The sequence below is a fragment of the Podarcis cretensis genome (assembly GCF_951804945.1).
Source record: "Podarcis cretensis genome assembly, chromosome: 11".
NCBI lineage: Eukaryota > Metazoa > Chordata > Lepidosauria > Squamata > Lacertidae > Podarcis > Podarcis cretensis.
In genome coordinates, this window is record NC_137180.1 from 1312651 (window position 1) to 1326237 (window position 13587).

Below are 13587 nucleotides of genomic sequence, written 5' to 3' on the forward strand. Positions count from 1 at the left end.
CTGTATGGAAATATTTCACAGGGAATCTAGGTTTGTCTGAAATTCAATTTATTCCTCTGATGGTCTGTGACAAATGCTATTTGGTAAAAGGAATTAGCACAGATATGTAGCTCTCTTGTTGCAAAGGAACAACCTCAATTACTTTTGTAATGGGAGCAGCACAGACATGGAGTGATGAATGATAAAAATCCAACATGTGGGGAAAACACATTTTCAAAGGTAGAATTTTTAATTGTGTTCCACACTCCTCCATTGCTCCCAGATACAATTTTTCTTGCTCTTGCATGAAAACAATTTCCTTCATGGGGAGGGGGGGCAATATAACACATAGGCTTTCAAATATTGTATATGTATTATTGTTGTCCTTTTGATGGAGAGCAAAATCTCATCATCTGCCTTTCATTCACGATACTATTTCTAGTACATATAGTTAACGACCTTCATGTATAAAGCTCATTACAAAAGCAGTCATGTTAACCAGGTTATAGAGAATTATTTTTGACTTTAAAGATCAAGGAATTTCATACAGCAAGTCTTCATAAAGAAAAGTCGTTATTAGCTGAAGTATTCCTATCCTGTCACTCTGTACAAAGATGCCCCAAGGTGGCTATTTTGGCTAAGGCTTTCAAATAATTTCTGTAGTTCACATGTATATGATTGAATAAAGGTACTCACACATTTCTACCAAATCCAGCATTCAAAGTGTCCAACTTAAAGACAAAATGTTATAAGCAAATAAAAACATGACAGACAAAACTAATAAATTCAGTCTTAAATGTACCATCTTCAAGTCCACAAGATGTCTATATAATGACATCTGTTTGCATATTTTAGCAAATATAAAAAGGATTTGAATATAAGCCTCTGCCTACCATCTCTTTTTTTCCATGTGGAATCTTTAGGATGATATATGCCGAGCAATCTCCTATGAAGCTTCTAGTGGGAGTTCTACATAACTTTAAAAAACTATGGTATTGTCAGTTTGTGACATCATTCCACATTCCACACATGTTCTATTACCATCCAGCAAAGACCAACAATAGGGCTCAAAAGGTAGGACAGACTCTATCTATCTATCTATCTATCTATCTATCTATCTATCTATATTGCAGTCAAAGACCAGACAGCAAAGTGAACAGCAACATATGCCACCTCTGCATGAAGAAGTGGATGTAATTAAAAATTCCCTATAAACTTATTTACATTAAAAATAACACTCCTTCAGCTAAAATCTGTATTCCAGAGATTAAAATTGGTATTCATTCATTGGCCCTCACAGTCACCACAGCCTTTCTTGATAGGACAGTATAGTTTGAGGGCAAAAAGCAGACTGTTAACTTTCCTCTTTTAAACCAGGACAGTAACAAAATAAAGCTATTTGCTTCACGTCTTCTGGAGTTTCTGGGCATTTTTTCATCACAGCCTTTGTTTCCTTCCCTCCTGCTTCCATTTTTTCTCAGGCCCTGGACAAGACAAACTGAACCATCCATTTCCAATTTGCCTATGCTTAGGGAGGCACAGGCAGCAGAATGTCTCCATTCAGACGTCACACTTCCCAGGGTTCAAACCATGACTAAAATGTGCCACAAACTCTGTCCCCTTCTCCTTTTCTCCCGCATGGATTCCCAGCATTCTTTCAGATTTGCTCTAACCCAGAGGAAGCCATTGCACCACCAGATAATGTTGAACCACAACACCCATCATCCCATCAGGCTAGCTGAAGCTTATGGGAGTCCAGTAATATCTAGAGGGCAGTATGCTGGATACCCCTGCTCTAATCATATGCAACTTCCACATCCAAATCAGACAACCTAATGTTTAGCATTCACCAGGGCTGACTATTCTTGGTTAACAATAATCACAGTTTGCTGCCGTCATACTGAAGTATGGTTGAAACAAAACCAGGATAGAGAGCAGGACAGCTCTACCCACCAAAGAGTGGAGGGGAAGGGACAGAGGAGGTGGGGGATTTCTTTAATTATTCATGGGAGCTCAGTATTGTAGATATTGAAGCGACAGAGGGCTGCAGCTGGTCTTTCTTAAAAAAAGATTTGCTTCAAGCTGTGACACCATGACAAAAAGTGTCAGCTGCTACAGGGCAGTGTTCCTCATTGAGCATGGAGCAATGGGAATGCTGCATCATGCTGCAGTGCCATTCCAGGGGCATTCTTTATAAAGAAATAAAAAAACCTGCCCCCTATCAAAGATATCCCCTGGGAACAATGCTATGTCCTAACACTGCCATTCCTACTGGGCCATTCTCCATGAGGAATGCTGCCAGGCAACTGCTGAGTACAGAAGATGCAGCAAAGCTTGTTAAAAACAATTCAGGAGAGACCAGCTACAACCTTTTGCTGCCTCATATCTGCAGTGGTAACTCTCTGCCTTCAGCACATTAAGAAACATATCCAAACCCCTGAAGATTAAGAAACCAATCTGTGGGGCTTCCTTGGCCACCACCCCCATGCTCCCATCTTTCAGCTTATCACTGCAAGTGAATATTTCATCTTACCTCCAAGGTAAGCTGAAGCTCTTCATGATGTCAGACAAAAGCCTTTTCCAGCTTTCCAGCTGGAAACGCCAAAGATTGAACTTTTGAACTGAAAAAAAATCACAAGCTGTCCCACTGAGCCTCAGCCCTTTCCCTGTGGATGAGGCAGTGGGCTTAAGATACAGCTGTGACCAATGGCCAAAATTCAGTTACCATAAAGCTAGGATAAACTTTAAAAATAACAATTTTAAAATATATGCACTGTCACACTACATAATTTAATCAATATATTGCCTGCCTTTTAAGTAACTGAATTATACATTTGCTAATTGCCAAGGATTCAATATATAGAGCTCGTTTATGACACTGAAGGAACTATAAAGTAACATACAATTTAATAACTAAAAACTGCATGGGGCAAGTTAGTTGTGACTTCAGTGGGTCTTGCTGGTGCACTGTTAATTTCCTGTTTTAGTAACACACACCAACCACTAGGCCTAAAGCCACAGAACCAAAGATATGAAAAAGAGATGGATGCAACCCAGCCCTGGGATTTTTTTTCCTTTTTTTCTTTTTTTAAAAAAAATAATATTTATTGCTTTTTAAAAAGGAAAAAGAAAGAAAAGAGAGGAACAAAAAAAGAACAAGAACAAGAAAAAATAAAACAATACAATACAATATACAAAACACAACCTCAACACCTCACCCAACATAAGCTAAACAAAACAAAACAAAAACAATTTAAAAACATACATCATTCCTTTTCCATATTCTAACTTTCATTCCCTTAGATCATCGACCTCCTCTCACCTCCCTCTTTGTATTCCACTTCCATTAACTGTTTTAGCAATTCCTTTCCATCTTTCTCCATTTTCTATCATATAAATGTCTTAACATATTTTTAATCTTATTTCCATTAAAATTGGTATACTTATTTAAACTTAACTCCTTATAGCATTTCTACTAAGGCCATAAAAATTCATTCCAACATTTTCCTGTCACTCATTAATTTTACAATATTTCTATATATAGACTTTAAATCTTCCAATTTTCTTCCACCATCTCCTCTCCCCGGTCTCGGACTCTGACAGACACTTCCGTCCACTCCATACAGTCCATCAACCTGGAGATCTTATGTCCGAGGCTCTTAACTCTTTTCCACATCCCTTCTGCAGTTCTTCTTCATATTCTTTGATGCTAAAGAGCAGATCTCGAGGAAACTCCAATCCAACAACACCTCCAGTCCCTCTCGACAGGTCAGCCAAATTTCCATAATTAAAGCTAGGATCCATAAAGTATTTCAGGGCATATTTCAAAATTCCTCCAACTCCAAAGGCCCCCCAAGCTGCAATCTCCTTCTGACCCAAGTCCATATTCCAAAAGTCAGTTAATCCCTGCATAGAGGGATCTTTCCAACTTTCCTTTTCCAGGCCAGGCCAGGCTCCGATCCTCAAAGTCTGACTTTTTCTGGTTTCAATAATAAAGGGCCTCAACTTATAGTCTTCGGTTTGCCTCTGTAAGACTGAAGCTCCCCCTTGTATTGCTTTAGGTTTGACAACAGCAACTTTCTCCTTCTCATTTTCAGCAATTTGTCCTGCTAAAATAGATTCCTGTGTCAAATCCCGAGTAATTTCTCTATTGGTGCTCACTTTTGGTCCCAAAATGTCAGTTTTAGTAATCATAACATCCAATTTTTTATGAAGCTGTTCCAGCAGATAATTTGTCTTGCAAAATGCAGTTACTAAGGCTTCTCCTGTCGACATTCTCGAATGTCCAAGGTCAATCTCTAGTTCCCACACTTCTTATCAAGCAGCTGGAGATTTCCCAGCTCCACTCTTGTAACAGTTTCAAAAGCTCCCTCTAGAGGGAAACAGTCTCCACTTGTATCAATCCTTTCAAAGAAAGTTCAAAAGTAAAGTTGGTTTCAATTTTCAGTTACTTTTCCTCCCTTTTAAACGCAGAAGCAGACAATGGAAACAATTTATTTCTCTTATTCAACCAACTGTCAACATCCGTTCTCTTCGCTGTCAATGAACTCTCCCAAAACGTCAATCACTGTCAGTCCGTTCCCAGGTTCAGAGCAGTGGGAATTTAATTCTAATCACTCTCTCCTGCAGGATACACGGTCCAAAATTTCCCCCCTCTTCTGCTTCCAAGGGGGGTCTAACAATTTCAATTGATGGAAGTTTAATCCTTTACATAAGGCTTTCCAAGACCTTAACTTGTAAGCTCTTTGTGTCAGTCTATCTACAAAAGGGGAAGGCGGACTTCCTGTTTTGAACCTTCCCTGTTCGGTGTCAAATTAAGGTATTTAAAAATCCAATTTTCCGTACTACTCACAGGTTGTTGTTTAAAGTCCAATTGTCCACAGAAAAAAGTCAGCGCTCTCCGGCAGCAGCAATGCGGCTTCACTCTGTGAAAGAAGCGGTCGATTCAAAGCACCGTGCCGCTCACCCCACGTCGCTCCGGATCCCCAGAACAGGGTTTCCCCGCGAGTAGGGGAGGCACAAAGGATGCCAGCCGAATCCCAAGTTCACAGGCTTCTTCCGCCTGTGATTTCAGTGGGTCTCCGCCTTCGCTGTGGCGGTTCAGACCCTACTTTTCACGGAGCAAGTTCCTCCCATTCGGAGGAGCTCCGCCATTGCCGGAGGCGCTAACCCGGAAGTCTTCAGCCCTGGGATTTCTTTCAGGGAGCGATGGCGCACCTTGGCAGGTGGATGAAGTAGTGTAAAAAGAGCTCTCTAAACTCTGGGAAAGAGCAGTAAAACGGCAAATGCAATTCAGTGTAAATGAATGTTGTATACACAACATATTCTAGCTTTTTTGCTATCTGCACACATCTTTTATGTCAGCATATGTACATTTCTTTCAAAACATCCATTTGTCCCTTTCACTTGTTTTTAGGACGTACATGCTAAACAAAACTACCATGTGAAATGGCCCTTCATGAAAACATGTCTTTTTGACACTCCTTTCAATAATAGCAATTCAATCAGAAGTAAGAATACTTTAGACGCTGTTAATAATTAGAAGATAAACATCCATAAACAGTAATTTATGACCACTGTGCTCTCCTGCCAAATGGTGGACAGAAATCTTAACCACACTTTGGCATCTGATCAGAAATCCAGAGCAGCAGTCCAAGGGTGGCAGGTTGTGAACCACTCTGAGATCTACAGGTAGAGAGAGGGTGGTATACAAATTTAATAAATAAATAAGAAAAATCTTACACATCATGTGATTCTATGCTTCTAAGTTGCATTTGGAGAACTGAATCCACCCTCTTTGATTTTCAGAATGTTTAAAATAACGTCACTCCCGGGGGAATCACTTAGGATTTACTGGAATGTGTCCAGGAAAGTCCCACTCAGAATACTCACTGTTATCAATGGACTCTACATAGATTGGATTGGGTTTATTTTGACTATGAAGTTGTTGAATGCAACCCAGTGACAACAAGGAAATAAATTTTAGCATTCAAATTTTGTATCTTTCATATTTCAAACAATATTTCAAATGTGAGTTAAGTCATCATAAGCAGTCTAATATCTGTTGAAAAAAATAAAAGCAAGCATGCAAATGGCGTAAGAACATGCATCATGCATCACGGTGACAAAAGCTGCTACAATTTTTTGTATGGTCAAAAGCAGACCATTTTGAAAATTAAAAATACCTTTAAAATGTTAACATTGCTGTGAATGTTTACATTAAAAACAACAGCCCCAAAGGGCAGCAACATTAATGCTGATGTTCTGATTATTAATTTTAGAATTAGGTTGCTAATATATTATTTGAGGGGAGAGGTGATATTGGCTCTTTCCAGAAAACAGAGCTTTAGTGGAAAGCAATGGATTAGGAATCAGCACATTCTTCTCTTTCCCTTGCTCCCTTATCCCTCAGACAAAAGAGAGAGCACCTCCCTGTTGCTAGGTTTAAAGGATTTGACATTTGTTTGAAAATAATGCTGTCAAGAGACAGGCGTTAATCCCAACAGCTTCTTCCAGTTCCAGCTGCCAGCATTCCTCAGAGGCCCAAGCATACTTCATCCACAAATAGTATTAAAAGGGAATGATGTTACTCCTTGGAGAGAATGAGGGTGAGAACTTTCACTGCCGTTAATGTTGAGTTCTAAGCAACATTCTCAGCAGCATCCAGACGCTACTAAATATCCTGTACCTTTTAATACTATCCCCCGACCCACCACAATTTCTCCATTAATTGGAGCAAGCTTGTTTTCTCCTGCTCTGGAGGGTGGGACTTGAACCCATGGCTTCAAGTTAGATGGCCGTCTGTCCCCAATGCTTTAGCTAAGATTCTTTCATTGCAGGAGGTGGACCAGATGTCCCTTGCAGTCCCTCTCAACTCTACAGTTCTATGATTCCGGTACATAGCATATTCCACATGTTAAGGGTTTGGTCATTACAAAAAATACTGAATACATAAAATACTTTTTTTTTCTGCATTTGTCTGGAAGATGAATTTGTTTAGCTTCCCCATCTCACAACACAGGATATCATCCAACAGATTTCATCCCAGAAACAGACACTTGTGCATCAGCTTTTGTGACAGCAGCTCCAGACCAGCAATGAACAGAACAGTGTTCATGGCATGCACATCTTCCATTAAGATACATCATCCACCCCTCTAGGCTGGAATAAAAAAAAGCATCTAGGGTTGCTTCACACATTGCAAGATCTCTATGCGGAAGGTTCTCCTGTTTAGGGCTAAGTCTTGAGCTGACATTGCAATGTCCTCTGGTGAAAGTTCAACAACACAGCTTGAGGGCTTCCTTCGAATCCTGACCAGAATGCAGCAATTCAGTGGAGCACTGCACACTGGTCTAACCATCCCTGCAAAGGAAATTAGTCCAGACTGGCTGTGGGAAGGTGGTGGAAGAGACAATTTAACAACTGTTCCAGATACTCATCCTGGGCAGGGCCGATCTCACATTCAGGAAACATAGACTGGGGAGGCCTAAATTGCCATGAATGAGGGAGAAAGTGGCTGGTGCTTGGAAAGAAGCGGTCTGGCAACTGCTCCTTTACAAAACCCACCCTGGACCAACTAATCTACTTATAAAGGTAAAGGTAAAGGTACCCCTGCCCGTACGGGCCAGTCTTGACAGACTCTGGGGTTGTGCGCCCATCTCACTTAAGAGGCCAGGGGCCAGCGCTGTCCAGAGACACTTCCGGGTCATGTGGCCAGCGTGACATCGCTGCTCTGGCGAGCCAGAGCCGCACACGGAAACGCCGTTTACCTTCCCGCTGGTAAGCGGTCCCTATTTATCTACTTGCACCTGGAGGTGCTTTCGAACTGCTAGGTTGGCAGGCGCTGGGACCGAGCAGCGGGAGCGCACCCCGCCGCAGGGATTCGAACCGCCGACCTTTTGATCGGCAAGTCCTAGGCGCTGAGGCTTTAACCCACAGCGCCACCTGCGTCCCACTAATCTATTTACTGGTTGCTAATAGACCTTCTTTTGGGAAGGTAATTAAGAAGACTGAGAAGATGATGCCCTGGTTTGGAGAATCTTAAGCTGAGATAGGAATGATGTTTTTGCTCTGCTCCTCACCCCACCCCTGTGAACCCCCTTGCTCTTCTCTTCACAGCACGAGTGATCAAACCAGTAACCTGCCAATTAACCATAGTTCCCCATTCCAGGAAAGTATGGAAGCCAGTTTCAGAATAAACCACAATCTGAAATAGGTTTAAGATCCTTTTATGGCTTTTAAAATGTGTCCAGGGTGTGTGTTAAATTTTGTATTGTTGTTATGCATTTTGGTTTTTTATGCTGTGCACCTGTGATCTTTCAATAAAAGGCAGTATAAAAATTAATTAATAATAATAGAACGGTTGTGGCTTATTTTGGAACAAGGAACTGTAATTTCTAAGTTCAGACAAAAGCGGTAAACTATGGTTGATCAGAGGGCGGGGGGGGGGGGGGAGTTTCTTCATATAATCGTTCAAATATATCCAATATGTGAAGCAATCCACATGTGCATTTCCAAAGAGCAGCAAAAGAAGCCAGAGCTTCAAAGCGCAGAACATGTTCCCATGGCGGGGCTCTTTTGCTTCTCTTGCCTTTATAAAGTGCATCTGGAGCTGGGCATCTTATGTTCATCTCTTGAGGACACTTTCCTCTTTCATTCAAGCAGTGGGTGGCTTTCTGTTTCTTGAATTTGCTGATCAGGGACAACTGAGCAAACATTCAGCTTGCTTTCTAAACATAATTAAAACCCTAATGAAGAATGGCAGTCTCTGAAGCTACATCTCCAAGCAGAAAGAGGAATGTGTTTTCTAAGGATGCCATGTCCGAATGAGGCCACCGCTCTTTCCCCTCCCCACCCCCACTTCAAATACAGATTGATCATGCCCTGGAGGAGGGATGTAACTGCAAATGGAAAATTATACAGAATTAAAGCTAGCTGATTAGAAAAAGGTGAACAAAATGAAAATAAACTTAAAATGTTTTAGATCTTTAAAACCTATCCAAGAGAAGAAATAGTCAGGGATGCAAGAATGAAATAGTCAGGGACAAAGTTAAGAAAGACATTCATAGTTTTATAAAAATGGGCATTTCACCTTGTTGTGTAGGAACTAATACAAAAATGAGTTGCAATTTCAGCTAAATTGGGGAAACAGCTTGAAGCATTCGTTGTGCTGAGCTATTTCAATTGCTTTTGTTTGATTTGCTCATTGCAAGCAACTAAAAGTCTGTAAATTTTGATAATAAACCTGATTTGCAATGGGGGTTGAATAATTTCAATTGCAACTGCAAATTGTGAGCTTTCTTGGGAGTACTATACCTGTAAATGTGGTATTTAAATAATTTTATAATAATAATAAAATTACAACCAACCAAATCATGCCTTCTATACTTTTCCAAAAGCAGTAGCTAAGGGGGCTATAACGGTTGCCATATGTCCTCCTTTTCCAGGACATGCCCTCTTTTTCATGGGTATGTAAAATGAGTCTCGTCATAGCGATCCATAGTTAAAAGTAGAAGTCAGCAAAGGTGTCCTTGTTTTTGCTCTTCAAAATATGGCAACCCTAGGTAGCAAAAGGTAATAGACCAGGCCTTCTCTCTTACCTTTGTAATTAGACATTTTGGGGACCAGCAGGGTTCAAAACTAAAAAAAAAAGGGGGGGAAAGTTACCGTATTTTTTGCTCTATAAGACACACTTTTCCCCCTCCAAAAATTAAGGTGAAATGTGTGTGCATCTTATGGAGCGAATGCAGGCTCCTTGGCTTCAGCGATAGCAACGCAAAGCCTCCGAAGTTCAGAGGGAACGCTCCCTCCGTGCACCAACCCCTCTCGCTCTCCAGGCTTCAGGGATAGCTGCCTGAAGCCTCCGGAGCGCAGCGGGAGGTCCCGCTGCGCTCCGGAGGCTTTGCGTTGCTTTCGCTGAAGCCAGGAGAGCAAGACTCTCCTGGCTTCAGCAGAGAGGGTGAGCTGCGCAGCGCCCCTTCAGCGAAGCGGGAGGAGAAATGGAAGGGGCTCCGTTTCTCCTGCCGCTTCGCTGAAGTGGCGCTGAGCAGAGAGGGGGAGAATTTTTTTTCTTGTTCTCCCCCTCTAAAACAAGGTGCGTCCTATAGAGCGAAAAATACGGCCCTGCAATTCTGTTACTGAACTAGATTGATCTTTGTTCCAGCAAGGAAATGCTTGCATTTTAATTTCGCCAACAATAGCTGAATATTACAAAGAAAGATGTTTTAAGTTATCTGTCTATCCATTTCGCTCTCACAACAATCCTGTGGTGTAGGTTAGGCTGAAAGATTGTTCATGGCCCAAGGTCATCCATTGAGCTTCATGGAGGTTCTAGTCAAACACTCAAACACCATTGAGCTTCATGGAGGTTCTAGTCAAACACCTGCCAGGTTCTAGTCAAACACTAATAGCTACACCACTCTCGCTGTGTTTATTCTGCAGTTATGCAGTTGTATTTTAAGGAATCTTTTGGAAGGAGAGGATGGTGTCTACGCAGAGAAATAGACCATGCCTGCACTAAACGCTGGGCCTGTGTAGAATGCTTCCCTATATGGATGTGTTAGTGCTCCATCCATTGGTTTCCCCCCTCAATTGACAAACGTTTTTATGTTTATAGCAGAGCAAAATGTAAGAAAACGTTAGAGCTGGTACATACTCAGGGCTTAACCATCAAACCTCATGTATTTGGAATGTGAGTTGGAAAAGCTCCAGGTCCAGCGTTTAGTGCAGGCATGGTCTATTTCTCTGCGTAGACACCATCCTCTTCTTCCAAAAGATTCCTTAAAATACAACTGCATAACTGCAGAATAAACACAGCGAGAGTGGTGTAGCTATTAGTGTTTGACTAGAACCTGGCAAACCAGGGTTCAAATCTCCATGAAGCTTAATGGATGACCTTGGGCCATGAACAATCTTTCAGCCTAACCTACACCACAGGATTGTTGTGAGAGCGAAATGGATAGACAGACAACTCTCTTTCCAAAGAAGGGATTTAACATACAGGCAACTCCCCATTCATGCAAGTCACATGCAACCATGCACACACGCATCGCCAAGAACCCAGAAGTGGCTCAAATAGGGGGCAGGGTGGAGGTGGAACAGGCTTACATGCGCCCCACTGACATGTGCAGTTCCTTGGAACACAACCCCCACATAAATGGGGAGTTTTCTGTGCCGCTCCTCACAATTACTGTCTGTTGTGTTTCCTGTACTGCTGAGTGCCTGGTGTCCTTCTTATTGCCCCATTTAAGCACCATGCCTCTCCTGTTTGTGCTGTTTTACGGATCTCACGCACTCAAATTAAAGTGGATTCTTAATTTTACTAATACACACTAAGTACCCCAAAGATGGCAGCAGCTCCCACACCCAAAATCTTCAATTCTGATCATTGTTTCATGTGTGAACAAGAGCTCTCGGTGTGATAAGGGAATTGCAGTCATGTCTCGAGGGAACGGATATGAGAACTCAAAATGTCCCTCCCTTATAAAGGAACTGGAAAGAAGACTAAGAAATGGGACAGAATTTGAGAGGTGAATAAATGAAAAATACATGTATATGTAATTGTTTGGGGTTGGCTGGGAAAACAACTTTTGTGGTGCATCATAATCAACAGTGCAACAATTTCTTTTCAGAGTCTGGAAACACCACCAAAAGTTACAATGCCCCAGGGATCCAAGAGCATACTTCACTCACCTAGCCAGAGTTACCAAAATTATTTTAAAACACTGCTATCTCGCCTTTCAATTGCTTCACTACAGCTCCATCAGTTCCTTGTAAGCAGGCAAATATTTCTGAAGTATGAAAATTTATTAGTATGGAGTTTTCAAATGGGGGCTGTTTGTTAACTTGCACTCCCTCTGCTGGCTACACTCTGCCACACAAATAATAAATGCTTATGTGACTTCTGTGGGCCAGTTAATTCCCTGCAAGCAGTGCAAATTATCTTACAAACATAAAGAAGAAGAGCACATGGAGGGTTTCAATTCAAAACAATCAAGAGAAGTCACAGCTTAGAGTTGCTCAAGAGTCCTAGAAGTCTGTTCCCCAATACTTTTCAATGCCCTTAATGCAAGTCTATCCAGAAAGGTCTTTTAGATTTCTTGACCTTTTCCTCTAGCAAGCAGAATGGACACAGCTAATCACATTTGTGCCTGGCTTTCACAATCTGCATTCTTTACTAGTAAGAGAAAAAAAGAAGAAGGGGGTCATCTGATTTCCACAGCACAATCAAAATCAGCAGCTGCATCACCAAACCTTTTGTAAAATGAACAGTAGGGCTGGGCAATAGATGAATATATTGTCCAAAAACATTTTGAAGTCCATATTGTGATACAGCTTGGTTTTCGAACAGCTTAGTTCTCGAATGTTTTGGCTCCCAAACATCACAAACCTGGAAGTGACTGTTCCAGTTTGCAAACTATTTTTGGAAACCAAACATCCGACAGGGCTTCCGTGGCTTCTGAGCTTCCTACAGCCAATCAGAAGCCGCATTTTGGTTTCTGAACATTTTGGAAGTCGAATGGACTTCCGGAATGGATTCTGTTCGACTTCTAAGGTACGACTGTATTGGTTTCATAATTTTTGACCTGGCAATGTATCGCAAATCATGGTGTGTGGGTGTGCTATGGAAAAATCACAATGTGGGGAAAACTGTGACACCAGCCAACGCTTCTCTCAATTCCTGCAGCCCATTAACTCTGCCAGCTTAGCCGGCTCCTGCAGGAATCACAAGAGCAGGCGCCAGCAAAAATCATGATGCAGGAAAAACTGTGAAGCCAGCTAATGCCTCTCCATAGCTCCATCCTCCATCATGATATATCAGTATATTGTGATGTTTAGCTGGTGATATATCACAATGTTGAAAACCAGGTATCACCCAGCCCTAATGGACAGCAAATGAAACACAGAAGTTACTTCAAATGAATATAGGTATGCTAAATATTTCATTCTTTTTGGGGGGGATATCGCAGGGGTCAGCACACCCGCACTGTGCAATGGATGAGCCTCACCCTGGGAAAACCTATGGGTGTGATACACATTTCAGAGCTAGCATGCTTCAGAAAGGTGGACTTAAAGCAAAGAACACTAGGCGGCTGAATCTCCTTTGCTTATCATTTCCTTGGCAAGTGCCAAGCTGAAAACACATCTTCAAGAAAAGGCTAGTAATGACAACTCTTGCAAGTCCTCAGCATTTGCCTTATCATACTGGGTGCGGATGCTAAGTTGATCTTATGCATATGGAGTTAGCTATTTTCAGGAGAAGCAAATATCTCCTTCAGGAGAAGCAAATATCTCCTTTTACAGGACAGGGCACTGTCAAGGTTCAGGGAATCCTATCCCTCCTCTAGTAGCAGCCAAAGAAGCAGATAACACAAAGAGTCCTTGCCACATAATTTATTCAATATTCACACAGAGAGACAAAGGAATGTAGTCCTTATTCAATACAGTGGTACCTTGGTTCTCAAACTTAATCTGTTCCACAAGTCTGTTTGAAAACCAAAGCGTTCCAAAATCAAGACACGCTTTCCCATAGAAAGTAATGCAAAACAGATTAATCCGTTCCAGACTTTTAAAAACAACCCCTAAAATAGTAAAATTTAACATGAATTT

The 13587-nt window shown here is 41.6% G+C and overlaps 1 protein-coding gene and 1 long non-coding RNA gene across 6 annotated transcripts in view; one reads left to right on the forward strand and one right to left on the reverse strand.

The window, feature by feature from the left end:
- Positions 1–13587, reverse strand: part of APBA1 (amyloid beta precursor protein binding family A member 1) — a 115468-nt gene that overhangs the window by 48670 nt on the left and 53211 nt on the right. The window contains exon 2 of one of the 5 annotated variants that reach the window (XM_079996054.1): positions 9579–9618. The exons of 3 other annotated variants lie outside the window; for them this stretch is intronic. The gene's annotated coding sequence lies outside the window, so the exon portion shown is untranslated. Of the gene's footprint in view, positions 1–872; positions 980–9578; positions 9619–13587 lie in introns of those variants that run through there. One more of the 5 variants, XM_079996053.1, reaches the window with a different exon arrangement.
- On the forward strand, positions 1027–5973 carry LOC307227087. Its single transcript, XR_013843797.1, has 3 exons — positions 1027–1053; positions 5396–5489; positions 5788–5973. It is a non-coding gene; the product is annotated as an uncharacterized lncRNA (long non-coding RNA).